The 27,030-nt window shown below is 44.2% G+C and overlaps 1 protein-coding gene and 1 pseudogene across 25 annotated transcripts in view; one reads left to right on the forward strand and one right to left on the reverse strand.

Annotated features, from left to right (window-relative positions):
* The window catches only part of RBFOX1 (RNA binding fox-1 homolog 1), a 1,358,182-nt gene that overhangs the window by 647,038 nt on the left and 684,114 nt on the right, over positions 1-27,030 (reverse strand). The window lies entirely within an intron of this gene.
* On the forward strand, positions 13,990-14,108 carry LOC118607434 (annotated as a pseudogene).

Genomic DNA, 27,030 nt, shown 5'->3' on the forward strand with positions numbered 1-27,030 from the left:
TCAAAGGGTTCAAGGATGGTAAGAGGAGTTTATTGTATGGCCCTAATGGGTCTATCATAGCCTGTGAAATGAATTTATAAGAGGCAAAAATGACAGGTCCAGGTGCCAAAAATATCTAAGGAAGCAAAGGCCACAGCTACCTCTTACTCGGCACACAACTTGGCATAGTATAGTTCCATGGAAAGACAGCCTGCATTTAGGATTAATTACAATCTGCTACTTCGGAGCTGGAAACAAACTCAATCATCTTAAGACCAGGTAAATATCTGCAAAGAACCATCCCAAAACAATTCTAAATAAACTTGTTTCCTGGCTCAATATGAGTGTAGGCACCCTTAGCATTTTCATGCTGGATTTCTCATCAAATATATTTCCCTGCAGATGTAATAAATAAAAATATTTGTAACCAACCTGAGATTTATAGGACAATGGCCAATGTGAGCAATGGCAGATTATATTCTATACTAGGGAAGTAAATCCACATATTTTAAAACCATAAACTCGAGTAGTTTAAGATATCCATAAATAGATAACTTTTTCGAGGTGTCTGAGCACAGTTTCCTCATGCAAATAAGTGAGCATAAACCCAGGGATCTCAAAATCATTATTAGCCAGCCCTCATTTTCACAGACAGTTGAATGGTCAACACCTCCCAAACTCAAAAATAATAAAGCTCATTTTACTATACTATAGGAAATCCAATGTACTTTTTACAGCTTCTACTAGCTGAATTGGTTGGCCAGATTCTTCATCAAGAAATTGCCACATTAAAGTTCTTATCTTTTAGAAATACACGATAAATGACCAACCAAAAAAAATGATTTGCTTCAAAAAATTGCTTGGTATATGTCGTGGCTGTGAGGGTAGGTCATGAATGGGGGTAAAAAAAAAGAAATAAAATTGATCATTTGTTGGTAATAGCTGAATTAGGTGATGAGTACATGACTATTCATTTTACTAGTCTCTCTAATTTTTCATGGATACATTTAGAATTTTCCAGAATAAAAATTTTCCAGGTTAGGAAAATATCTTCATTTGAGATAACACTTAAAAGGTAACATTGGCTGGTGGGTCTTGAAAATTCCAGAGACCAGATTAAAATTAACTCCAAATGCCATCTTTTCTGGGCATTATATATTTTAAAGAAAGAATGTTTTCTTATTGGCTTTGCATTATCAATACAGCATGGAATTAAGAATTTAGGGTTTGCCGGATTCATATCCTACCACTAGCTGTGAGTGTTTATTATTATTATTATCATTATTATTAATTTGATGTTATCCTTTCTGAAACCTAGTTTCTGTATCTATAAAATGGAAGTCAGTCATCCATGTTTTATAGTGCTACTAGGTATATTTTATAAGCCTATCAAATGCTTAGACTAGCATATCCAGGAAACAAGCATAAAAAAATGTAGTTCTTAATATCATCTCCGGATCATTTTATATTGCTGGACACATAGTAGGGAATTAATTAGTCAATGTTGGATGAAGGAAGAAGGTAACAACAACAGGAGAAATACTAATAAATTGCATTCAATTAGGTGTTACTTAAATTTCACAAAGTCACAAAAAAGTTTTTGTTTATTTGTGTTCGTATATGCTTTCATTGGGAGTCAGTTCAACAACTTGGTAATTAAAACAAATATCTTGCATTTTCAACAAACTTAGTGGCATAAAACGGAAGGCAATTACTCAATTCTGATTTAGGCTTAACATGCAGCATGCCTTAATTTATTCCAATTTAATATTCAAAAGACTATCCTTAAGGTAATATCCTTCCACAGCTCCTAGTGACTGCAACACACCAAATTAAGGCCAGCATCCATCAAGTGCATGTGAGCTGAACCCCCAGAGCAGAAAGCAAGCCTCAGATCTAAGAAAACGCCAGGAGTCAGCCTGATGTAGGCAGAACACCCTTGTGCATTGAGAAGACACCCTCTTGTCTTTACTCAAACTTAGCTCATTAAACCCCAGATATGCAATCAGTGCCTGAGTGTAAGGAGAGCAAATATATTTACACATCGGCGCAGATTGGTCCCCAGTCACACAAACCCAAGGGTTACATTAGCAGCTGATGGAGGGGATATACATCCCTCCCGTCCAGGATTTAGACTGGAGATACCCCGGCCTGGAGGATCCCGCAGGGGTGGGCCTGGGAGACATGCCCGTTCTCCACTTGCCAACCCACCCGAACTCTCCTACAAGGCATTTTCTATCATTCTTAATAAAATGAGGTGGCTGTCTCACTTAGCTGCCACTTTGATTCTCAGAACTGCTAATCGCCTTTGAATAAAACAGGTGAAATTCAGGAATAAGATGTCAACAAAGTGTGTGTGTGTGTGTGTGTGTGTGTGTGTGTGTGTGTGTGTGAGTGAGAGAGAGAGAGAGAGAAAGAGAGAGAGAGAGAGAGAGATAAGGTATTCATTTCCAAATATTCCAGAGATCCAGAGATGGCAGATGATTATATTGATTACAAATATTGACTGAATGCATAATGAGTTATCTACTGCTATGAGACAAATTACTCCAGAATTAGTAGCTTAATACAACAACAGTAATATATTATCTCATGGTGTCTATGCGTCAGGAACTCAGAACACAGCAGACATACAGTCTTTTTGCTTCACCATGTCAGGGGGCTCAAGTGGGAGGTTTAAAGACAAGAGGGTGGGAAGGGGGGCTGGAATCATCTAGAGGTTTGCTGAGCCTGGATCTTCTTACTCTCATGATGGGTACATTACTGGCACTATTGGCAGGAAGCCTCAATTCCCCTCACGTGGCTTCTCTGCAGGCTGCCCGAGCATCCTGCAGGTGCCTGGCATCTTTAACAGTTTTACTGGGTACCAAAGTGATGAGACCCAGCACTTCTCAATGTCTGCGAATCTCTCTCTCTTTTCTTACCTGTATTTTTTGAATTGTATAACACAGACATAATGTAAACTTTACCGTTTTCTCCAGTCCTGAGTGTATATAGCTCTATGGCACAAAGCACATTCACATCATTGTGCAACCATCTCCATTATCCATCCCAGAACATTTTTCACATGGCAAAACTCAAACTCTACACCCAGTAAACCCATTAAACAGCAACTCCCCAATCCTATTTTTCCTGGTCCCTGACAGGTACGGTTCCACTTTCTATCCCTACAAATCTGACTATTTTAGATGCCTCACAGTATTTGTCTTTTTGTGACTGTCTTACTTCCCTTAACATAATGTCTTCATGGTCCAGCCTCTACTGGAAGATGTATCAGAATTTCCTTCTTTTGTAAAGCTGAATAATATTCCATTGTATGAATATAACATATTTGCTCTTACACTGATGGACACCTGAGTTGGTTCAACCGTTTAGCTATTGTGAATAATTCTGCTATGCACATAGGACTTCTTTGAGATCCTGTTTGCAGTTCTTTTGGGTATATAGCCAAAAGTGGAATTGATGGATCATACGGTAAACTTTTTTTTTTCCCCCCTGAGGAAACATGGTACTGTTCACATTCCCACCAGCAGGGCGCAAACATTCCAATTTCTCCACATCTTTGCCAACACTTATTTTCAGTTTGTTTTATTTCATAATAGCCATCCTAGTGTGCACTAAGTGGCCTCTCATTGTGTTTTCTATTTTCATTTCCCTAATGATTAGTGACATTGAGCATGTTTTCACATTCGTATGGGCTATTTGCATATCTTCTTTGAGGAAATGTCTATTCTAATCCTTTGCTGATTTTTGATTTGGGTTGTTTGTCTTGCTGTTGTGGAGTTCTAGGAGTTCTCTATATAATATAAGGGACATTAATCCCTTGTCAGGTATGTGACACTATCTCTTTTCTCCCCTTTATCTCCTAGTACAGAGCAGAGAGGCGAACAAGGAACCTCTTGTCATTTAAGAGCAGGCGAGTAACCAGCATAACTAGCTGGGGGAGATTTGCTTTGGAAGAAAAAAAACTTGTGCAAGATGCTGCTAGAACAGGAGAAAGATCTCACCCCTTTTTTCTCCCTGTACCTTGACGGACACGTTGGCAAGAATCAGCTCCATTACCTACAAACCACGGGGTAAGAAACGCTCAGTGGGCATTTTCCTCCACTGCATTTTCTGCTCCCCAGAATAAGGGCTAAAGTAGCATTTTAAAAATGTAGGTCGGGATGAAAAGAGATTTAACTTTTAATGTTTGAATTAAAACAGCATGAGCAACTTCTTGGAATACAATAAAAAAAAAAGCTACAGGATATTTCATGAAACAATCATTTCTAACTATTTTCCTCTGCATTTCATAAATAATAAATGTGTTTAAAAAATAACCCCGTAGTAACACATTCTCTAATATACTAGTTATGCAAGCTGAATATAACTCGAAGAATCCCTAAATGTGAGAAAAATTGAATTTGGTGGTACTTTTTTTAAGCTAAAAATTAAATTTCCCCGGCACCATGCAGACCTTTTCCCCCACAGCTACAGCCATAACTGGATTTTTAAACCTTCTGAAAACATTGTGGTTTGCAATAAAGCAAAACGCTGTGTCAAAAACTGCTTAGAATACAGAAACGCGTGGTGTGTACCACAGGGCTGCTGTGGACCTGGTGGGGGTATCAATGCGGCTTGTGGATTGTCATCTTGACAACGGTGACTTACTTGCCTTGAGACTCTGACCCCCTCTACATTTGTATTATCAATTAAAAAGATGAGCTAGGTGCCTTTTCAGGTTACCAAGAGGTATTTTTCCCAGCTTGCTGTCCCTCATTTGACCCTGAGCACTCCTTTCTTCTCTGCTCAGTGAAGGACAGGTGTCCAGGAGCCGAGCAGTTGCGTGAACACACGCGCCTTTCAAGCTTGTAACGTGTCAGGAGAAAAGGTGCGTTTAATAAAGTCCTGAAGAGTCGCAGTGTGCGCTTGTGAATAAGACCCGGGGCGGGGGCCTGGGGGAAGCAGGTCGCTCCCCTGGCTTCTCCCTACCTCGCTGTCGTCTGGAACTCAAGCATGGGTGCGGGTCTGCCGCCCTGTGAACGTCTGGTCTCCACCTCCCAGTGATGGGAGATGACGTCGGCTTTGGGGACCTGAGGCCTAGCTCTCTGACAATGGGTGCTACATGGGGCGGCATTTCCGTTTCTGTCGTGATAATAGTGGTGATGGTGGTGGTGGTGGTAAGTGGCTGATTTTTTGGTTGTTTGTTGTTGGTGGTGGTGGTGGTAGGTTGTGTGTGTGTGTGTGTGTGTGTGTGTGTGCGCGCGCATCTGGGTAAAAAAAGAAGAAAAGCAATCAATTTTAAATGATGAAACACAGACACACATACAACTATCATTGACTGGCAAAACTTGGCAGCTTTTCACTTCCCACTCTGACCTCGTGGTTCCTCAATGACCTATCTGAGGGCTACTTTTTGAAGAACCACACAAACAAGCGATACCACTAGAGATCTTGGAGGCTACATAGCAACTGTCTAACACATGGCTGATCCTAAGGAATGTCCTCAGCCAAGAATAAAAGGATTCGAGAAGACAGGGCGGTGCATATTTAACACATTAAAGTAGGCTCCTTTCTGAGTTCAAGTTTCTTTCCTCAAGCTGTCCTGAATTCTGTGCTGACGGCTCACCTTCCATTATCCTGGAACGGGGCAGAAATATTTTCCTTCTCCCTAAGCCAGAGTAGCCAGAGTAACAGGGAAAAAAATCCCCACAAATTTTGTACATACGAGAGCTACATAAAAATATAAAAAGTCAAAGGCAGTCAGGCAATTGAGACTTACGAACCATCTGAGCCTAAGGAAGGGGTAGGGAGTCTGGGGATTCAAGGGGAGGACAACCATGCACAGGAAGGCAGAGGAGATGTTTGGAAAGCCAAGGCCGGCTTGTTACCCAGATACCTTTCTTAGGCAACAAAGTATCTCAAGTAATAGCTCTCTCCCTGCTCCAGCCCAGTTCCCAATGTAAATTGAGGCAGCTGAGGGGTAAGTCAAGAGCTTTTCCTGAATCTGTTGGGGGTTTTATTTGTCTTTAGCTCAAAATAGTTCTTATGCCAAAGAGACATATTTTCGGATGGCAGAACCTGCTCCCCTTCGCCTGTAGCAATCTTCACTTGCCGGCTCCTGCCATTGATACCCTCTCTTCCTCTTCCCTCCGCCCTTTATCCAATGGTTCATAACCTTGGCTGTGAGCTTTTAAAAGTCCCGGTGTCCAGGGATCCCCGGACCAATTAAATCTGGATCTCTGGGGGCAGTGCCCAGGCATCGGTCTTTCTAACACTCCCCGTGGATGCCAGTTGAGCGGCCAATGCTGAGAACCCTCATCATACACGCTCATAAGAATTATGCCACCTGCTGAAGGCCTTGGAAACGACAGAGTACTCGGCAGCTCCCAACCAGCTGGGGGTTTACCCGCAGCTGGAGAAATCGTAAATCTAGAGTGTTTGGGGTGACAGTGAAGAGATGTACCAACAAAGCAGCAGCTCAGGGGGTCATTGTAGGAAATTGCAACTATCGTCACGATTAGTAGTAGTATTAGATTATTATTGTGCACACTGAAATAACCTGTTGTGTGATCCACATAGTTCTATTTCCTTTAGAATTTGGATTCTGGGTCTCCACATCAGCTCAGTTCAACAGAACATTCACCAGGAGACTTCCATGTCCCTGGCCGTACGAGGGCTTGAAGTTACAATGGTGAATGAATCGTCTACTGGCCGTGGTTATTCGACATGTAACAGATGTTTATTAAGTCGCCGCTGTACGTCAGACATTGTTCTAGGCAGAGAAGACACAGCAGTGAATAAAGAAGGGAAGCAGAGAAAGAAATCTCTGCACTGGCTTTGATCCACATGGAGAGAAAAAGAAAAGAAGAAATATTTTTTGAAAGAGAGCAGTCTGTTAACAGGACTGCCATTATAAAGAATTTGCTTCCCCTAGGGCCAGGTGGACTAGCAGCCTCAGGACAGCTCGAGAACTTGTTAGAAATGCAAATTCTTGAGCTCCATCCAGACCTAGGGACTCAGAACTTCTGAGGGTGGGGCCCATCAAGCCTTCCAGGAGATGCTGATGCAAACTCAAGTTTGAGACCCACTGGCAGTAGGAAGAGGAAAGGGTTCCTGGAATTAGGTATTCGAGGGTTAACAGCAACGGGGGTGGTGGATGAGCAGCCCCTGGAAAAGCTGGCTAATATCCTGCCAGGGGCTTGGGGGAGTGAAGAAGGAACAATCACATTCCAGCAATGACAAAAAGCACAGATTAGCATGTCCTTAGGGTATACCTGCAAGGAAGATGCTCAAAGTCTAAATGAAAAATAGAAATAAAAAAAGAGCCACGGGGGTATTTATTTATTTATCTGTTTATTTTTTTTGTATTGGCATGGGATGGAGAGCTGCAGATTGAAATGCTACTTTTAAGAACTCGAGGGACCCCGCAGAAGCATTTCAACATCCAGTCCCTAAGATGTGTATTCTCTTTTACCAGTTCTTCAAGAAAAGAGGAGCAGAGTGGCATCTCTACCTTAAATATGCACAGATGTTCCTTCAGACTACAAATCTGTGTCTTATACACCTTCAAGACAAAGGGAGCACTTGGATCCCTGAGAGAGAACAATGTATGTGCACACGATATGCATTACCTTTCAAAAGCCAGAAGGAGTCCTCCTTGCTAGTTTCCGAAAGGTCTCCAAGGCCCACAGCCTCTCAGGCCCTTGCAAATGTCCTTAACGTCATTTAAACCCCAGCTACACCTAAAATCTACATTCGACCACGGAGAAGGGGACATGCTGACACATGCCTCATCGTGATGACTGTGGGGGAGGAAGAAATATTCATTTACCCTTCCAGGTTCCTCTGGCTAGTCTAATAATTAAATCGACATGAGAGATTAACAAGAGGAAATAACCAATTTAATTACATACGGAGGCATGGAAACCACATACCTGAGAGGTTCAGAGACAAGGTAAAATGAGGTATATATAAGACATTCTGAGCTAAGGACGAGGTAAGGAGCCTGGGGCTTCAGATGGAAGGAAGGTCATTGCAGGACAATAAGAAGAGCAGATGTTAGGTAATAAGAAGTTCCTCCTGCCCTATAGATAGGTCATAAAATGTTATTTATACCTGGTATTAACTCTTATTATGGGCAAGGCCCCTAATTAAAATTCTTTAAGGGAGAAGTAAAAGTTTCTTGTGGGCCTGGAGGGTCTGGATTGCCTTCAATTCAAAATAATCTACATGTCAAAGTAAGACATCTTGGGGAGGCCTGTTCTGAACCCCTCCAGGACCCAACAGAAATCCTCTGCCTGTGGGGTCCCCTGCTGCAAATCTCAATATACCGAGTCACTGGAAATTGTACATTTGGTTAATCATTTCTGTTTTGGTTTATAGGCAAAGCGGAGAAATCTGACCTCTAGAATTTAAAGCCTTCCTTTGGTTATTTATGCAAAGATGAATGAATGAATGAATGAATGAATGAATGAATGAATGAATCAAAATGAATGACAAACAAAATTACTTAGGGAAACAGAGATTTTTTTTATATCCTCTAACTTCATGAGGAACTCACTCCAGATCATTTCGCCAGGCTTATTTTACTCTCATTTCCAAATAAACAAGCTTGCCTAAAGAAAATTTCCCATACTATGCTTGTCTGTCTGTGTTTGTGTGTTTAAAATAAACTTAGATATATTTACTATCAAATACTTGATCAACTATGAGCCCTTAATACAGTCTAAGCCTTGTACTAAGCCCTTTGTGGCCTCATTTATTGATACCCCCAAATATTTATTGATCACCAACTCCATGACAGCAACGGCTTTCTGCTGAGGATTTGTCAGTGAATAAAATACACCCAAATCCTGTCTTCACGAAACTTACATTCTAGTTGTGGAGTGAAGGCACTGAGACAATCAATAAGTCAGTAAATAGAGAGTATATTAGATGATAAGTGCTATAGAGAAAAATAATCCAGGAAAGGAGGTGGAGGTGGACATATTTACTATATTAAGGCCAAGAGGGAAGTACTTGTGTTATATCATTTTGTAGGTGAAGAAGTGAACCCTCAAAGAGGTTAAATCACTTGCCTAAAGCCACATAGCTAATAGGTGCCAAGACCTTTATCTGAATCCAAAGCGGGATGCTCAGCTATTTGGCTTCGATGTCTTGATATTGACCACTCCCTTGGCCTCCTACTGCTTTAAAAACTGGAAGGGGTCAGTGAGGGGTGATGGACAGAAAATGTGCTGTCACTGTCCAGGTACCACTGCAGATCCGCCCTCCATCCTTCTGCAGACTGCTCCCTACTAGGGAGGATGGCCAGCAGACATCATCGACAGGATGCAGCCCCTCCCAGTAGCCTGCTGGTTTGAGCCAGTGGAGAGCACAGACAACTGAATGCAGAGAAGGAGAAGGAGGAGGCCAGAGCATATATGTTCCAAAGCTCATCTTGTACCAGCTGCATTCCCATCTCTTCTGTTCATTCTCTCTCACGCCCTTCAGGCTCAGGGATGATTACACTTCCTATTTTAACAGCCCAGGATATAGTACTGCTTCTGATCTCCATATACCCCCACCTACAGCTTTATTAGGAATTTGTTTATTAAACTCTCCTTAAATCAAATGACTTGCCTATGTTCTTGTTAGACATCGCCAACAATAACGAAAAGGAAATACAGATATATATGCCCCCTGGTTTAATGACACAGAGGTGCACCTGGAAACGGGAAAGTTAACAAGAGTGCTGTTTCGCAACACCATTATAACCTAATCCCCCTTGAGATAAATGCTGGCTTCCTAATTTATTACCTAGTCACCATACAATGAGGCAATTACAGAAGATGTTTCTACCTTCTCAGAAGGCTTTCAAATTTTTGCGTCGGTGGATGCTATGACATTAAAATGTGGCCTAAATTCACCCAACACTCACCTGGTCTAGAGTGGCTATAAAATTCTTATACAATGCCAGCAAGTAAAAGAATCACAGGTTCATTTATCCCTTGGAAAAAGAAGCCAGCTCTTTGCTGGGAATCCAAACACAAACATAGGAAAATAAAGGATGCTAATTGTGGAAAAACACTGCAAGGAAAACAAGCAAAAAGATTGGCAGCCACCTTCAAATTCAGAAAGAGGCATTACAGTTTGCTGGAGCAGAGAGCAAAAGTCTGCATTCACTGCGTTGTGCTTGCTGGCTGGGGTTCTAAAAGCCAGCATGCATGGGGCAGCACTAAATGAGACACGTCATTACCGCTCAACAGTCAGAACCAAAAGCCAGTGCTTTCTAATTTCTAAATCAGTTATAGTTTATATCAGGCCGTTCAGGGGGTCTATTCCAGTGCATTAGACCTCCCAGTCAAAGGAAGAACCACTGAGTTTCACATAGCCTGGGGTCTCTATTCACAGCCTGCTCTACGTGTAGAGCACCCCCTGGGGTTGTGCAGTACACAGCCTTCTGTGGGGATATATGGAAACCCTGAAATCAGAGCAGTGATAATAATTACAGCTACCTGTTAATAACAGCAGCTACCTGCAATTCATATTGACTGGGCGTTAGGCATTGTGCTAGGAGTTTTGTGCATATTCTAATTCATGTGAGAGTTCAGGGTGATGTATAGACTTGAAAGGTGACCCTCAAAATTTGACTTCTGGTGTGCATGTCCTTGTATAATTTCCTTCTCTTGAATGTGAGTGGGACTTGTGACTTGCTTCTGATCAATAGAATGCTGCAAAGGTGATGGAAAGTCACGTTGTGACTATGTGTCTATCTACCCATGGGCAGCTTCTACAAGCTAAAGACAGCCTCTAGGAGTCAAAAGTTGCCTCTGGTCAACAGCTGGCAAGAAGCCAGGGCCCTCAGACTTAAAATTACAAGGAAATGAACTATGCCAACCTAAATGAGCTTGGAAGCAGACCACACCCCAATCAAGTGCCTGGATGAGACTCAGCCCCCAGGACACCTTCACTGAAGCATTGTGAGACCTTGCACAGAGAATCCAGCTAAACTGCTAGACTCCTGACCCATATAAACTATGAGACAATAAATGTATGTGAAGCTGCTGAGTATGTGGCGATCTGCAACGCAGAATGGAAAATGCATGCATTTAGTGAAGTCGAGATGAATGCTATCATTTCCCAAAGGAAGAGATGGCACTGGGGGGAGTCTGGGAAACTTACCCAAGGTCATGTAGATAGAGGATGGTGCTGGGACTTGAACCAAAGCTATTAAGTCCTGGAGTCTGTGGGCTTCCCCACAACCAGTGTAACATCCGAGACGCTGTACTGAGTTCACAGCAAACCCACAATCTGTTCCTCAGTGGACACTGTGGAGAGTTGAACAGGGTCCTCACTATTCTTAACAACTGACACCTGGGAATGGGATCCTATTTGGAAATAAGGTCTTTGCAGATCCAATGAAGTTAAAGATCTTGGGATGTGGTCACCGTGGATTTAGGTTGGGCCCTGCACCCAATGACTAGTGTCCTTGTGAGGAGAGGAGAGGACACACAGAGACACAGAAGAAAAGGGCACATGAAGATGGAGGCATCATCTTCCAATTGACATCAATTGGAATGATGTGGCCACAAGCCAAGGGATGCTGAGGACTGCCCGGAGCCGCCAGAAACGGCGAGAGAGGCATGCGACGCATTCCCCTTCAAAGCCTTCCGAAGGAACCAATCACTTCGACGCAATGATTCTGTACCTCTATTTTCCAAACCTGCGATACAATCATTTCTCTTGTGTCAAGCCACCCAGTTGGCGGCAATTTGTGAGGCAACCCTACGAAACCGTCCCGTGAGCCTCTATTGTCCTTAATGTTTTGTGAACTGCTAGGATTTGTCCAGATTTCTCAAGATCAGCTCGAACGAGCTGTGTATGCCCAGAGGAAGCAAGACAAACAGTAGAAAGGGCTCTGGTTGCAGGCAGAAGAAAAGCGATCTCATCACAGCCATGTCAGGGGTGATCTCAGCCAAGGGTCTCGAGCTCTTGGAAATCTTTTACTGACCTATTATGTACATTATCACTCCCAATTACAACACAATATGAGTTAATCACTGTGATGGTTCACTTTGTGGGTCAATTTGACTGGGCTCAGGGATGCCCAGAAGCTGGGAAAACATTGTTTCTGGGTGTGTCTGTGAGGGCACTTCCAGAGGAGGTTAGGATTTGAGTCGGTGGACTGAGTAAGGAAGAGCACCTGCACCCACCCACCCGTGGGTGGGCATCACCCAATCTTTTGAGGGACCGAATAGAGTAAACAGACAGCAGAAAGGGGAATTTGCTCTCTTGTTTGAGCTGGGATGTGTGCCTTCTCCTGCCCTGGGACATCCATGATCTTGGGTCTTTGGGTTTGGACCAGAACTAAACCACCAGCTTTCCTGGATCTCCCGTTTGCAGATAGCAGACCATGGGACCTCTCGGCTTCCATAATCATGTGAGCCAGTATCTCATAACAAATCTCTTTCTATGGATCTACATATATCCTATTGGTTCTGTTTTTCTGAAGAACCCTAATACAATAATTGATATGGATTATCCGCTTCCCACTGTCAATGCAATCCATAGGATTTTCAGTCATTTATGGAAAGAGTTTTGGAAATATTTCTTTTGAAACAAGCTTCATGGCAGAAGAATTAGAAGCATTTAAGACAGTGGGCTCTAGGCTTAATTAAATCCCACAGTTCAAATCCCAGGTTTACCACTTATGAGCTGTGTGATGCTCAGGAGTTTACCATTACTCTCTGTGCTTCAGATTTTTTTTTTTTTATCTACTAAATGCAGCTAATAATAGTAACTACCCTACAGGGCTGTTTGGAGGAATTAATTTGAAGAAATTAATAGATGTAGGCTACATGATAAATAGAAATTGCTCAATAAACATTCACTGTCATTATTAAATGGCAAAATGGTGTTTCAAATAGGACCCCTAATAGCCAATTAGAGTGCTTTCCTCCCTCTCCCCTTCCGCCCCTTTCCCCCCTCTTTCTTTGTCATCCTTTACTTAAGGTAAGGGCTCAGTCTGCATTCGTGGTACTAAAAATACTTGTTTATTGACTGAGAATGCCTGCAGTCGATGCTCATGCATATTTCTGTGCCCACAATTAATTATTAAGCATAATATAAACGTAGAACTGCTGCTTCATCCTGCCTGCGTTCTGAGGGCAGGGAGCAATTTTTTTTTCTCGAGAAGGACCACAGATCTCTCCCATCAGGGGGGGGTTCTCAGCGACAGATGGCCACATTTTCATTGAGAATAGGAAGAGGGCTTGGGGAAAATAAATAAGTAATTCATGTTTATGTCCCCAGTTACTCATTCATTAGATGGCGCCTCCGGACCTCAGGAGGGCACTGCAGCATGAGAGTTATGAATTGGGGTCCAGGCAGACATTTATTTAATTAATAATTAATTTGATTGGATTTAAGATGGTTTCACCCAGCATCTATGAAGTCCTCCTACAGGCACAGTTCGTAAATGTTAGGATCACCTGGGTAATCTGATAAAAATGAAGATGCTCTGGCTCCATGCCCCAATGATCCGGTTCGGTAAGCCTGAGATGGAGTCCTCAAATCTGCATTTTTAGCAAAAGTGGGTCTCCTGTAGGCTACCTCGAAACCCAGGGAGAAAAAGAAAGCCCTAGAGAAATACCCAGGGCTCCTGGGTCCCTCTGCAGGTGTGTGCCAGCTTGCTTTTTTCCGTGGTATTTTTCCAGGATTCCTAATAAAGGATAAAGTCGTCCCGAGGACACTTTGCTGTGAAAGGGAGTTAACCATCTGCTGCTGGGAGGAGAAGCACTCTGAGGCTGTGAAATATTTCCATAAGGGATGCTGAGGTTCCTTCTCACCGAAGTGATAGAGAGAGCCAATCCATCAAATAGCGTACAGTCCCTACTTCAAGAAGAGCAAATTCTGTCTGGAATATCTTGACACTCACCTGGGTGCAGAAGACAGGGAGAGGGGTCTGTTTTAGGTTCTCCCAAACTTTCATGTCTGGATAAGGCTGCACTTAGAAAAATGAACATTATTAACATTGATCTTCCAGTCTATGGCCATGCTACCCTGAACAAGCCTGATCCCATCTGATCTTGGAAGCTAAGCAGGGTCGGGCCTGGTTAGTACTTGGATGGGATACCACCTAGGAAGACCAGGTGCTGTAGGCATAAAAAAATAAAGGGTCGGGCCTGGTTAGTACTTGGATGGGAGACCACCTAGGAAGACCAGGTGCTGTAGGCATAAAAAAATAAAAACAAGGTCCTTGCAATCTGTGAGGTCAACCAAGGGTTGCCTCGCCTAAAAAAAATTAAAACAAAACAAAACAAAAAAACATTGATCTTCCTTTGGAGCAGAATATTTCTACCAGCTCACTTCCTTCCTTTCAGACGTAAAGAAGGAGGGGACAGACAAGCATGAATTCCCCAAGGGAACACAGCAAGGACGAAAGCATTTTTTAATGTCTTTATACGATATAGAGCCACACACGTGATCACAAACTCTATTTCACGTATAAACCCATATAGTTGTTTCACCAGACAGACTTAATTGCCAGGCGCGAAATCCTCTGTTGAGTGTGTTTGTTACAAATGTGTACCCTAACACACTATAACCGTGGCCGGGGCAGGCTCTTTGCAGAAAGACCAGGGACGGAAGCTCAAATTGAGATTCCTACTTAAATACGAATCAAAAACAGAGACTGAGCTCATCAAGCAACAACAAAAACAACACTTCGATTGCATGATACAATAGTTGTATTACAGGAAGGATGCTGATTTCTGGAACTTGCTGATGGTTACAGGGTGAAATGAAGGAGCTTTGACTGAATAGAATGCATCTTGTATCATGGAGAGGAGATGTCTAGAATTAGTAAGAAGCCAGTTCAGAATCTTGGGGTGGTCGTTCAAATGACTTATGGAGGTCTTGCAAAAAAAAAAAAAAATAGTGGAAACTAACTTGTCAATCATGTGACGAGAGATAGAAGGGTTGAAATTTACATTCATTTTATGTGCTGCACTTACTAAAAACAACCAACCATGAAAGATGCATTGAATAAAGCATCCTGGACAGTAAGTCGGTCAAATCCAACTTTGAATCCTGGGTCCACCCTTTATACTGACTTTGGGGAACAAAATCTCAATTTCTTGATCTGTAAAATGGAGTTAATATGTACTCCGCATCATCGCTGTCCTGTGAGCCACAGATGTGAGCCACATATACAATGCTAAGTTTTCTTGTAGCCACATCAAGAAAAAGTAAATAGAGAAGAGGTGAAATTAATTGGATTGATATATTACATATACCAGATAAATTCAATATAATAAAACTATTTTAACATTTGACTAAAATAAAAAAATATTAATAGATATTTTACATTCTTTTTTACATTAGGTTTTTGAATCTCGTATGTAGTTTACACTTACAGCAACTCTCTGTGCTCAATAGCCCATGTGGCTGGTGGCTGCTCTGTAGGACTGTGTAGCTGTATTGCATTAGTAAGATTATTAAAAGAAATCAGGCATGTAAAATACTTACATCAATATAGTAGGTAGCTGACAAATAGTTGCCATTATTATTATTATTATTATTGTTATTATTAGCACTAGTGTGTGTAGTGAAAATGAAAAGAACTATAAAGCTTTCTGCAAAGGGAGATATCAGTATGGGCTTGATGAAATATTTAGTCATCCAAGCCAAAATGATTGACACAACAGTAACGCAGTGAGTTTCTATAAAAACACACATGTTCAGCTTTTAACTTCAATAGATTATATTAGTGTCCGTGCTTTTATTTATAATGCTACACTATACCCATGTGAACATATAACACACTGTATGACTATGAAGTAGGTCCTCAAAATAACCAGTGGGCACGCACTCAATTCCTTTCGTTTTTTTTCATTTGACTCGTGAAAGCGAAAAGTCCGGGAGCCAGCCAGGGGGGGAAATTATTGGCTAGGGGTGAACCTGAACTCAGCCTTCAAGGATGGGTAAGACTTGAGTGGGCAGAAAAGAAGCAGGAAGGAAATATGGGGTAAGCGAGTATTTGTAAGTAGAAATTGATATATTTGTGGCAGGTAAAAATCTGATCAGGAAAAGTCATGATAATGGTACAGGGAAATAAAAGCCAGACTGGTTTATAGGGTTACCAAGTGGAAGACCTTAAAAATATGTAGGTAATAACTGTTTGAGACATTCCTTGAATTGTGTATGTGCCACCAATGGTCCAGGATGGCAATTAAAAAAAAAACAAACCCATTGTTTATTTAATCAAAAGTGTATTAGACCATATGATCTAGCAATTCCATTCCTAGATATATACCCTAGAGAAATAAAAACATATGTCCACACAGAAATTTGTGAATAAATGTGCATAACACTATTATTCATAGAAGTCAAAAAGTGGAAACAGCTCAAATGTCCATCAACGGATTAAAGGATAAACCAACAGTGGTATATCCATACAAGGGACTATTATTCAGCCATGAAAAGGAATAAAGTATTGATATAGGCTACAACCAGGATGAATTTTGAAAACATACTCAGTGAAACAAGCCAGACACAAAAGGTCACTCAGTGTGTGAAAAATCCAGAATCGGTGACTCCACAGAGACAGAAAGCAGATCAGGGAATGAGAGAATGGGAGGATCAGGAGTGACTACTTAATGGGTACAGGGGTACAGGGTATTTTGAGATGACAAAGATGTTTTGAAACTACAGAGAAGTGGAGGTTGTACAGCATAACAAATGCGCTAAACACCACCAAACCACGCCCTTTACAAAAGTTAATTGGATGTTATATGAGTTTCGCTTCAATAAAAGTGTATTGAAAAACACAGGTAATTGTTTAGATTGAGACTACAGCTGGCAAGCGTTTTTTAACAAGTCACTTTAAAGAAAATATGGCAAGAAAATAATAATATGGTATGTGGATCTGGCAAAAAAAAGTGTAAAGGGGACACTTCACCAATTCACTATTAGGAAATGAAAAATCCTTTCCTTCCTGATATGTAGAGGAAGCTGCACCTCCTAAAAAGGAACTGGCAGCTCAGGCTGCAGCGAGTGTAAACAATTCAAGGCCCTGCTTTGATGGGATTCCAGCAAGTGCATATGACTAGGGGCCTCATCCAGCTAGTAGGAGAACAAGGGAGCTGGTCTCAGGATGTCTGCCTAAGCACCGGCACCTTGACCCCGAGTGGAGGCTCCCTGGCTAGTTAGCTGGATGGCCGTGGGCATGTTCCCTGAGAACTCAGTTCTTACATCAGTCCGTCAGTCCGCTGAGGAGTGCTCTGCAACCTTTGTGGGCGAGCAAGGCTGACTTTTACCACCTGGGGCCTGCTTTCTCCTTGGCTATGCCACTGTCACAATGATAATTTGCATATATGATCACATTTATTGCTCCAACAGCCAGGTGAGGGGAGAGCTGTCTTGATCTCAGTAATATTGTGATTTATAATAAGGAAAACATATTTGGTCTTCACACCCATTTTTGGAGCAGAGCTTCTAAAGCCCTTGGAATTCCCTAAGTGGATGAGAGCAATAAAGGCGTCTATTGCTATGCTAATGAGGCAACTTTCAGCCCTCAGGTAGGACTGGAGCTGGCTGTGTGGAGGACCCACCGTGTGATTAGAGGGTTGGAACTTTCGGTCCCACCCACTGACCTTCTGTGGGGGAAAAGGAGCTGGAGGTTGAATCGGATGGCCAATGATTTAATCATCGTGCCTATATCACGAAGCCTCCATAGAAATGCAAAGAATGGGTTCAGAGAGCTTCCGGGCTGGTGGACACGTGGTCATTCGGGAAGGGTGGCATGGAGTTTCCGTGCCCTTTCCCCACGCCTTGCCCTATACATCTCCATTTCACTCTTCCTGAATCCCATCCTTTCACACTATACAGGGGGGCTCATAAAGTCGAATGTTTCTCTGAGTTTTGAGAGGCGCTTTAGCAAATTGATCAAACTCAAGGTAGGGTATTGTGAGAACCTCCAATCCATTGCTGGTTGGTCAGAAACGCAGGTGACAACATCTGGACTTGGTATCTGAGCCTGAAGTGTGTGTGTTGTGGGGGGCGGGGAGGGGGCGGTTGTCTTGCAGGACTGAGCCCTCCACCTGTGCGATGTGCTGCTGCCTCCAGGTCCACAGTGTCAGAATTGAGTCGAACCGTAGGACGCCCGGCTGGTGTTGAAGAATTGCTTTTGGAGCACTGCCCCCAGCCCCTGTGTCGGCATCAGGGGCAGACTCTTAATCCCCTTCTTGCTGAGATGAACACTGAGGTCCAGAGAGATTCCGTGACTTATGGAAGGTCCCCCAGGAGCCAGGTGGAGGGGAGAGGCCACATCTACGTCTGCCTGTCTTTAACTGGGGCAACACGATTGCATTCCCACCCTGGTGATGTCTACTCTTTCTTCCTCCTCTTCCTCTCTTCTCTGACCTCTGGGTTCCAGATCATAAAAGTCACATCACCTACCAGTCTGCGCTGTAATTTGAGTTCAAACACCCCGGGCTAGATAACCACTAAGGTCCCTCCTAGCCCTGAAATTATTATTATTATTATTTTCTTTTGTACTGCAATACGCGGCAAATATTCCACCAAGGAATAAACATGCTAAACTCAGTGAGGTAGTTTAGAAGGAAATTACAATCTGGTCTGAAATCAGAAGCACACTTATTATGTTCATATTTCCTTCACAGCAGCATGCGGACATATCATTCCAAATATTTTAGCACTGGATAGATTGGACATAAAACAAAAGATGGATTTCTAAGCCAGGCTGCAACACTATTTTTTGCTTAATGTTTCTGGCCACGTCAAGCAGAACATTCTCCTAAAGTGCAATGTATACATTAGCTGGAGAGCATAAATCATCCATAATTATAATATCCTTCACCCTGAGAGGCCTTTAGTGTTTCCTTTATAAAAGTTACACAGTTGAGACCCGCACCTGGCTAATAGATCGGCCCTCCCTGAAAATACAATTATGCCACATGCGGGGCGGGGAAGTAGTTTTGCACGCCTGCTGTCCCCATGTGTTTCACACACAATGGCTTCCCACGATGGACTTAACTGCTGGCTGCCTAGAAGCTCTGAGTAGGAGAGGAAGCTGGGGAGGGTGGGGCCTGCCCAGCCTGGCATGGGGCCAGGCCCACACAGGGCCTCTCAGAGAAATACCCACTGGCCACGGGGCATCCTGAGGAGCCTCTAAATTAAAGTCGTGTGGGGTGCATCCCAGGTCCTCGGCATTTCAGCATCTCTGGAGAAGGCCTGGAGATGCTGCTGACTCAGAATCTCTCCCTCAAAGGATGGGCTGGGTACCAGGCACTGAGCGAGGTGCTGGGCAGGTAAAGAGTATGAGGACTGGGAAAGGGGGCAGAAGGTGCTGAGGTGTGGTCGGAGAGCTTGGACATTATCTTGACAGACAGTGGGAAGGAATGTGGACACAGAGGCCGGGCCTCACATTCATAGGGAATGTTAAATGGGATGACGACCTCTTGGTCAAGTGAAACTTTTGCAAAATGCCACACGGCCTGTAACTGTGGAAACGAATTAAAAGTGCTACCTTATTACATTGAAATAGGTGCACAGAACATTTCTGAAACCTGGTATTTGCATTTCTTGATTTTTAAATAACCCACGGAGAGCCTCAGCTTTCCTCAGCCTATCAGAGGCCTTGAAGGCAGACAGACATTGTTTTCCACCTCGGTTCACCTGCCTGGGGGCCCTCTTTCTGAGCGCTCCTCCACCCTTCAGAATCCCATTCCTCACGTGGCAAGAATAGATGGTACTTAGCCCGGTATCCACTCTTAACTCCTCTCTTTTAAACTTGTGACATTATTCCACGGGGGTGGGGGGAAGACTACATTTCCCAGCATCCTTTGAAGCTAGGCTTGGCCATGTGACTCAATCCTAGCTAATGAGATATCAGCAGATGTTTCATTGGGATACCCAGAAAGGCTGCCTGCTAAGGGGAGCGTTCCATTTGGGAAGGACACACATTCCTTATGCTCATGTAACTTCCGGTTCAGCTTGTCTTCCCCACCACTCATTGGTCCTGCCATGCCATCCATTCACGTCTCAGGCGTTTACGGAGCAATTAGTATATGCGGCTAAGGCGAATATCATGAGATCGCAGACTTACAGGCATTTCAAGGCCCAGTGAACTAGAGAGACAGGAAGCATACGATTTCATGCAGAGTGTCCAACAAGGGCCAGATGAAGGGAGGTATTGCCCGAGACACGGTGAGAACAGAAAGGAGAGAGTGTTGACTGTGGTGGGCAGGGAGGGCTTCAAAGAGAAGGTGAAGCCCGAGCTCTGTTTGGGAGTTTCTAAGACATAGGATTCTAGCTGCTTTTCTGGCATGCATTTTTCCTCTCTCGACTAGAAACTCTTTCTTTGTAGGCAAGAACTATACCTAAACCTAGGCAAGTATTTAGCATAATCGTCCAGAGATGAGATATGGTGGATCTGAGCTGGGAAGGGTCCTGAGACATCTTGACTCACAGACATTTCATCTCACAAGCCTAGTGGTCCTCAAAATGCAACGCCCCCTCTCCCCCCCACCCCACCCCCCCTCCCGCAGTGTCAGCATCATTCGGGAACTTGCTAGAAAGGTCAGTGACAGAGCTGCGCCCCAGAGCTGATGAATAAGAAAATCCAGGGGTGATTCTCTTGCCCTATAAAGATGCTCCGGGCCCAACTCCCAACTCTGGAAGTTTGACGAAAACGCATGAACTGCAAATGTGGATTAATCATCTTATTAGATGCCCCTTAGCATTCCTCTTTGCCCATTTTCTGCTTGAGTCTGCTTTTTTTTTGCCTTCCTAGATTCCCATCAGAACCCTGCCAGTGTGCCCAATCTCTAGGCTCGCCCCCAAGGTTTCAGGCTGCCCAGGTTTTGATCTCCATGCGTGTCATGCTCTCTTTGAGACTTGCCATCTCCGGAGGCAAGACTAATGAACAGGAGGTAAACACACCAAACAACAACAACAAAAAAGTCTTTGCTTTGAAGAGAGACCTGCCTGCGAAGCACCACGCGAAGTCGGAAACGCCTCACGAAATTTGCTAAGCAGACACAAAGCGAATCCTGCCCAAACATAATTAGCCAAGGCCACGAGGTAAAGGCAAAAGCAGAGGGTCACTCTGGGTGGTCAGGGCAGGTGGCCTCAAGTGCATTTCTTGCTTCAGATCAGCAGAAGGCGGTTGGCCGCAGGCAATAATAGAAAGGCTGGACTTGCGAGAAAATAACCCAGATGAGAGTCAAACCAACAAGAGTCATTCTAACAACTACGAGTGGCCAGGAACAGGCTTGGCCAGGCACAGAGCTCCCCTGCTTCCTTTTCCTCACTGAATGATGTTACAATTTTATTTTGCAGAAGAAGGATCTGGCTCAGGGAGGTTACATGTTCCAATGCGAAGCTACATGGCTTCTAGGTGCTTGAGGCAGAATATAAACCCATGTTTGCTGGCTCCAAACCCATCATGCAGATTAAATACATTTAGAGAGTGTGATAATCAAAATCGTGGCCCCCTCAAAAGAGCCCCACATCCTAATCCCTAGAACCTATGAATATGTCACCTGGCATGGCAAAAAGAGACTTTGTAGATGTGATTCGGTTAAGGATCTGGAGATGGAAGATTGTTCTGGACTGTTCTGGTAAGCCCACTGTAATCACAGATGGAGAGGCAAGCGGGCCAGAGGAGACGGGTGATGACCAAGGCAGGGGGTAGCATCAGAGACTTCAAGACACTCCGCTGCCGGCTTTGAAGGTGAGGAAGGAGCCATGAGCCAAAGAACGCAGGCACTTCTAGAAGCTGCAAAGGTCTTCAGAAGGAATGCTGCCCTGCAGGCTTCTCGATTTGGCCCCAGTAAGACCCATTCTGAGCATCTGACTTCCAGAACTGTAAGAACATACATTTGCATCGTTTTCAGTTACCACTAAGTTTGTGGTCATTTGCAATAGAGCATTAATCCAGAAAGGGAGATGTGAGCAGAATGGAGCCACTGGAGAGAGGAGCTGGGGGAGCGGCCACATTTGTGACTACTTAGCGTGTGCCTGGAGCTGTTCGAAATTCTTTGCACGTATGAACTCATTTCATCCCTACAACGTGCCTCTGAGGATGGTACTACACCTATCTCTTTTTACAGATGAGTAAACTGAGGGACAGAGAGACAAAGGACTGGCTCGAGTTTGCACAGTAAGTCACTGAGGTGGAGGAGGACTTATGCCAAAGCATTCTGACCTGGAGACCTGTCCTCCTCACCCCCATAGGACCTGACTCAGATATCTGGAGGGACAACTTTCTGGAAGAGATGGGATGCTATTCCAACAGTTTTTCATTGAGAGTCTGCTCTTGCCAGGCACATGGATAAGGCGTATTTTGTGCTTGTAAATGTGCTCTGGGAGAGTCAAGTCGTAGTCTGCAACCCTGAAACACCATTGTATAGGACTGGACTTGGCAGGGGTGTGGTCTGGAAGAGGTCCTGCCTCAGGGTCTTGGCAGGTAAGTGTGAGTTTCCCAGTGGACAAAGAAGGGAGGGAGGAAGGAAAGAGGGAAGGAGGGGAGGAGGGAAGAAGGAAGGAAGGAAGGAAGGAAGGAAGGAAGGAAGGAAGGAAGGAAGGAAGGAAGGAAGAAAAGGAAGGAAGAAAAGGAAGGAAGGAAGGAAGGAAGGAAGGAAGGAAGGAAGGAAGGAAGGAAGGAAGGAAGGAAGAAAGAAAGCTGCCCTACGCAGAGAGAGGGCAGCTACAAGGGCAGAGTCCTGGAGGACCCAGGGACAGTCAAGGCAAAATGTGGCAAACTTGTCCTAGGGGGCCCCGCCCTAGAGTGCCAGAGAGGACCGCACGAGGCTGAAGGTGGTAAGATAAAATGTCAGATCCTGAACGGTGCAGCGCTTTTGAGAAATAGCAGATATGAGCTGCAGAGCTGGAGAGCTATGGGCTGAAATGTCCCCCTGAAAGGTAACAGAGTCCTAACCCCCAGTACCTGTGAATGTGACCTAATTTGAATACAGGATCCTGGCAGATGATCAAGTTAAGATGAGGTCATTCAGATGGGCCCTATTTCAATAGGACTGTGTCCTTACAAAAGGGGGAAATTTGGACACAGAAACAGACAGACACACACACACACACACACACACACACACACACACACACGGAGAACACCATGTGAAGATGGAGGCAGAGACCGGGGTGATGCATCCACAAGCCAAGGAATGCCAAAGGCTGCTAGCAAACCACCGGCGGGTGGTGGGGGGGAGCATGGAACTGACTCTCCCTCCCCACCCTCAGAAGGAACCAACCCCGCTGCACCTTGGTCTGAGACTCCCGGCCTCCAGAACTGTGAGATGATGGATAGATGTCTGTGTTGAAGCCACCCAGTCTGGGCTACTCTGTTATGGCCACCCTAGCAAATGGACACATGGATACAAGTTTTCTCGAGGACGGCTCGGTGCAGTGCTTCTCAGAGTGAAGTCCACTGGACAGTGGACACAGAGGTTAAGGTAGCTCTCGACCTCAGCGAGGGCCATCTTGTGCATCGAAGGATGTTTATTTTAGCAGCATCCTTGGCTTCTATCTACTAGATGCCAGTAACACCCCCCCCCCCCAACTTGTAACAACCCCAAATATCCCCAGACGTGACCAAATGTCCCCTGGAGAACAAAATCACCCTTGGTTGAGAATCACTGGAATAGAGAGATGAGATGGACTCATTGAGCAAATAATTACCTTTTAAATTTAGTTCTGCAAATGTTTTATGGAGCATCAACTCTGATCTAGGCTCTGTGCAAGTGTCCGAGAGTTCAAAAATGAACAAAGGGCCTGCCCCTGTCTCCAGGGAGATCCAAGTCTCTCCAGGCAGCTTGCAATTTACCGCAAACACTACTGACAAAAACATAAAGAAAAGTTTCTGGGGATTAGAGTGTGGTTATGTAAACTAACTTGATGTTCTTATGCATACGCTGTTATTTCAAATTATTTCAAAATAAAGCCGCATTTCCACAGGCTAGAGGCTATTTTCCCATAATTTTCTTCCAGTATTGTTTATCCTGTATTTTTTTTATGAGTTTTAGGGTTATTACCAAGTTTTCAACAATCATTAGAGTGTGCCTATACCATAATTGAATACAGTTTTATTACCCCAGCGGACAGATATAAATATTTAATCCTTCTGCTCCACATGACGATATATATTTGGGAGGGGGTGGTGGTGCTAATAAATTGCTTCTGGGAATTGCCCGCCCATAGGAGGGGTACGTTCTGTGGATTTGGCTGGACATTTTCTCCAACGTGCTATTATGAGCATCGATACCACTCGCACTCCTACGTGGGCCATTTTTAAAGAAATGATGATAAAGTGTTGTAGCCAAGACGAAGGAGCAGGTGGAATTTCGCTCACTGTTCCTTCTATCGGGTAGTTTGCCTGACAAGCAGAAAGCACAGGGTTTCTGCAGAACGCTACGGAGGAATCCGGCAGCCTGGTTCCCTGCAAAGCTCATCTTGGAAGCCCTGGTGTCCTTTTAGAGAAAGCATGTGGTTACTGACTTCGCTTCTGGGGACAGCAGCGGCCCAGAGAATAAACAGACAGCCCTCAGCTATTAATAACACGATGCAAAAACAGCATGTTTCTTAGGTCAGGGCTGGCTCGGTCTGTCTGTCGAAGACTCCATTTCCATCCATGGCAGTGAACTCGCCTCAGGCATTTGTAAAATTCTTACTAATATGGATGGTTAACCTGCAGTCTGCCTTTTCTTTCTTTCTTTCTTTCTTTCTTTCTTTCTTTCTTTCTTCTTTTTTTTTCCTTTTGGTGGTGATGAAGTGGGGAGATGTTGTTAAAGGGGGGAATATCTGAATAAACAGAAAATTCCCCATGCTAGCTGTCTATTTTGAAAGGGTTAACCAAGCAGCCTTTTTTTTTAAAGTGATAGTCACATCTGTCACCTAAGAAGCAAGGGCTAAGAAACGGCGGCTGTTTAGCAAAAAAGGGATGAGGAAATAAGGTTTGAACTCCCTGCCCAAATGCAAAAATGCTAATGCTGCAAAATAGCCTTATTAGATTTTTTTTTTTTTTAACAGCGCCGATTCCCAGGAAAGAAAGTTGTACCAAGTTTATTAAGTAATTCGGTTTGGTACAATTGAAGGAAGCATTCTAACTCTTTTACCACGCTAACAAGCACAGCACCTCTGACAGACCCGCTGCCGGGGAGGTTCCATCCCCACTGCTTTTGTTTATCCAGCAAATTGTAGTTTTGTTGTCTGAGGGAATTGGGAACTGGGGAATTTGTAGAAAAGTATAACTTCACTGAGCACAAAACAAAGCAATTCCTCTCGAACAAAATCGACGACTTTGATTGCATCCCCTTCCAGCCTCCCGCAGAGTAAGCGGCCTCCAGGGGTGAGCTGGTCTTCTTTGCAGGTGCGAAGCAGAGGTCCCTGAGAACAGGAACGCCGAGGAGAACCCGCGGGGAGGAAGAAGAGGCCTCCCCAAACAGTAGCTGCGTCCAAGATAGATGAGTTTCATAATCTTAGCACTCGAGCATCACGGAGAACACAGAAGTCCTGGGAATAATAGTCTAGAACACACTCCTGGATGCCTGATGCATGCAGGGCAGCAGGATGGTGGGCTCACTCACACACGCGCACACACGCGCACACACGTGCACACACGTGCACACACGCACACGCGCATATGCACACGCACACACGTGCAGCTTTCATTTTGATTTTTAAAATTATCTGAGGAATGAATGAAGAAATGTGGTCTATTTATACAATGGAATATTACTCAGCCTTAAAAAAAAAAAAAAAAAAAAAAAGAAGGTGATTCTGACTTTTGTGACGATCCGGATGAACCCAAAGGAAATTGTTAAGCGAAGCGAGCCCATCACAGGAGGACACATGGCCAACCTCACGGAAGCGGGGAACGGAATAACGGTTGCAACGGTTGAGGACAGGGAGAGATGGGGAGCTGTTCCATGGGCACCCAGTTTCAGTTCCGCGAGATGAATAAGTTCTAGGGTTGTTCTGTACAGCAAGCTTCCAGCCTGGAGCTAACAGGACAGCGCTGTGCGTGCACTCGACAGTTTGTTAAGAGGGGAGATCTCAGGTTAAGTGTTCTTACCAAAACAAAACAAAAAACAGAAAAAAAAAACAAAAAAGAGACACAAAGCAACTTTTAAAGGTGATGGATATGTCTGTCACATTGATTGTGGGACTGATATCACAGGTGAATGCCTATACTCAAATTCACCAACTTATATACATTAAATATATGCATTTGGGGGCATGTCGATGATACCTCAATAAAGTGGTTAGAATTATGAGAAAGACCTACACTTTGAGGTGGGGAAGAAGTGGGTGAGAGAGCATCCTACTCTCTGCCCGGGCTAAGTTCCATGGGGGCACCCCATCCCTGTGCCGCCTCAGGTTGGGGCACACAGTTGTCCCCGCTTATCCACGGTCTCGTTTTCCACGGTTTCAGTTACCTGCGGTCACACGTGGTCCGAAAACATTCAACGAAAAATTACAGAAATAAACGACGCACGCGTGTTCGACTGTGTGCTGCTGTGCGTAGCATGCCGGCATCTCAGGCCATCCCGCTCCACGCTGCCCAGGACGCGAGTCCCCGCCCCTCTGTCTGGTGCGTCCACGTTGCACCCGCCACACACCTGTCAATTCCTTAGCAGCCGTCTCGGCTCTCGGGTCAGCTGCCACGGTATTGCGGTGCTTGTGCTCAAGCACCCTTTATTTTACTTAATAATTGCCCCTAAAGGACAAGAGCAATGATGCCGGCAATTCGGATAAGCGGAGAGGCCAGAAGGTGCTTCCTTTGTGAAAAGGTATGCGCATCCGGAAAAAAACAAAAACAAAAACAAAAACGTAGTTTACAGAGGGTTTGGGACTGACTACCTTCTGTCCCAGGCATCCACTGGGGGTCTCGGAACGTATTCTCCGAGGAAAAGGGGAGACTGACACTCTGCATAGGCTGTGTTTTGCGACGGCGTGGTAGCTTCCTGGAATGCAGACACCGGGCTGGTAGGGATGCACTTTCAAATGGTCCCGGCATCCCTGAGCAACAAACACCTTCCATGATCT

This window comes from Rousettus aegyptiacus, unplaced genomic scaffold (assembly GCF_014176215.1).
Source record: "Rousettus aegyptiacus isolate mRouAeg1 unplaced genomic scaffold, mRouAeg1.p scaffold_m13_p_8, whole genome shotgun sequence".
In the NCBI taxonomy this organism is placed as follows: Eukaryota; Metazoa; Chordata; class Mammalia; order Chiroptera; family Pteropodidae; genus Rousettus; species Rousettus aegyptiacus.